General features: G+C 53.6%; 8 non-coding genes across 8 annotated transcripts; all 8 read left to right on the top strand.

Annotated features, from left to right (window-relative positions):
- On the top strand, positions 1–44 carry Tc00.1047053403903.80. Its single transcript, XR_008253975.1, has one exon. It is a non-coding gene; the product is annotated as an H/ACA snoRNA, TC9C4H2 (small nucleolar RNA).
- A 74-nt stretch (positions 45–118) lies between these two features.
- Positions 119–222, top strand: Tc00.1047053403903.70. Its single transcript, XR_008253974.1, has one exon. It is a non-coding gene; the product is annotated as a C/D small nucleolar RNA (snoRNA), TB9C4C2 (small nucleolar RNA).
- Positions 223–295: 73 nt separating this feature from the next.
- Positions 296–376, top strand: Tc00.1047053403903.60. Its single transcript, XR_008253973.1, has one exon. It is a non-coding gene; the product is annotated as a C/D small nucleolar RNA (snoRNA), TB9C4C3 (small nucleolar RNA).
- Positions 377–453: 77 nt separating this feature from the next.
- On the top strand, positions 454–516 carry Tc00.1047053403903.50. Its single transcript, XR_008253972.1, has one exon. It is a non-coding gene; the product is annotated as an H/ACA snoRNA, TC9C4H1 (small nucleolar RNA).
- Positions 517–546: 30 nt separating this feature from the next.
- Tc00.1047053403903.40 lies at positions 547–622 on the top strand. Its single transcript, XR_008253971.1, has one exon. It is a non-coding gene; the product is annotated as a C/D small nucleolar RNA (snoRNA), TB9C4C1 (small nucleolar RNA).
- Positions 623–657: 35 nt separating this feature from the next.
- Tc00.1047053403903.30 lies at positions 658–745 on the top strand. Its single transcript, XR_008253970.1, has one exon. It is a non-coding gene; the product is annotated as an H/ACA snoRNA, TC9C4H2 (small nucleolar RNA).
- A 74-nt stretch (positions 746–819) lies between these two features.
- On the top strand, positions 820–923 carry Tc00.1047053403903.20. Its single transcript, XR_008253969.1, has one exon. It is a non-coding gene; the product is annotated as a C/D small nucleolar RNA (snoRNA), TB9C4C2 (small nucleolar RNA).
- Positions 924–996: 73 nt separating this feature from the next.
- Positions 997–1048, top strand: Tc00.1047053403903.10. Its single transcript, XR_008253968.1, has one exon. It is a non-coding gene; the product is annotated as a C/D small nucleolar RNA (snoRNA), TB9C4C3, 3' partial (small nucleolar RNA).

Here is a 1048-nt window from a genome sequence, read left to right as displayed (position 1 = left end):
CGTATACTCTCAGTCTTTGCGGAGGTCGTTCTACTGGGCCAAGAGGCGCGATTCTGTCGCGACAGCGGTGCCGTGGGAAGCACGAAAACAACAGCAACAACAAAAACTTGGAAAAACGTGATGATCCATGCTAGCACCAAATCGACACTGAGTCGGAAAGCACTTTATGACGCATTTGTGACAGACCATGGAAAGGCCGGGCAAAAGTTCACCGGGCACTGATTACACACACACGCTCTCTCTCTCTTTGCCCTTACTCTCCATTCACTGTGCCGTGACACTATGATTCAATCCATGATGCGTCAGGACACACAGCGTGCGTGACTGCTGGATTTACACGCAATGCCGTAAGCAGTATGACACCACACCCTTCTCTCCTCTCCTCAATCCCCTTTCTCCCTTCTCCTTCGATGCATGACGGAAATCGCATGCAGACGCACAGCGCCAGTGAGTATGAGGTCGAAGTGTACCCCGCGTGCCCACCAATGGCGTATCGGGGAATGGAACCGACCGAGAGCACGTGGTGTTGGGGAGCATGGTGGGCACTCGTGATGATACTGACCCTGCTCCGCTGCTGATGCTGTGACCGTGATACGAGACTCTTCAGGGCTTCTGAGGTGCACTTTTGCCGTGCTTCCCTGCTTCCTCCTCAACGCAGAGCTCCCCTCGCACACGCCAGGCCCTCCAGCTACCACGTGAAGCGTATACTCTCAGTCTTTGCGGAGGTCGTTCTACTGGGCCAAGAGGCGCGATTCTGTCGCGACAGCGGTGCCGTGGGAAGCACGAAAACAACAGCAACAACAAAAACTTGGAAAAACGTGATGATCCATGCTAGCACCAAATCGACACTGAGTCGGAAAGCACTTTATGACGCATTTGTGACAGACCATGGAAAGGCCGGGCAAAAGTTCACCGGGCACTGATTACACACACACGCTCTCTCTCTCTTTGCCCTTACTCTCCATTCACTGTGCCGTGACACTATGATTCAATCCATGATGCGTCAGGACACACAGCGTGCGTGACTGCTGGATTACACGCAATGCCG

Source organism: Trypanosoma cruzi (assembly GCF_000209065.1).
Source record: "Trypanosoma cruzi strain CL Brener chromosome Unknown tcruzi_1047053403903, whole genome shotgun sequence".
Taxonomy (NCBI): domain Eukaryota; phylum Euglenozoa; class Kinetoplastea; order Trypanosomatida; family Trypanosomatidae; genus Trypanosoma; species Trypanosoma cruzi.
The sequence above is the reverse complement of the archived record's forward strand: the minus strand, read 5'-3'. Positions and strand labels throughout refer to the sequence as shown.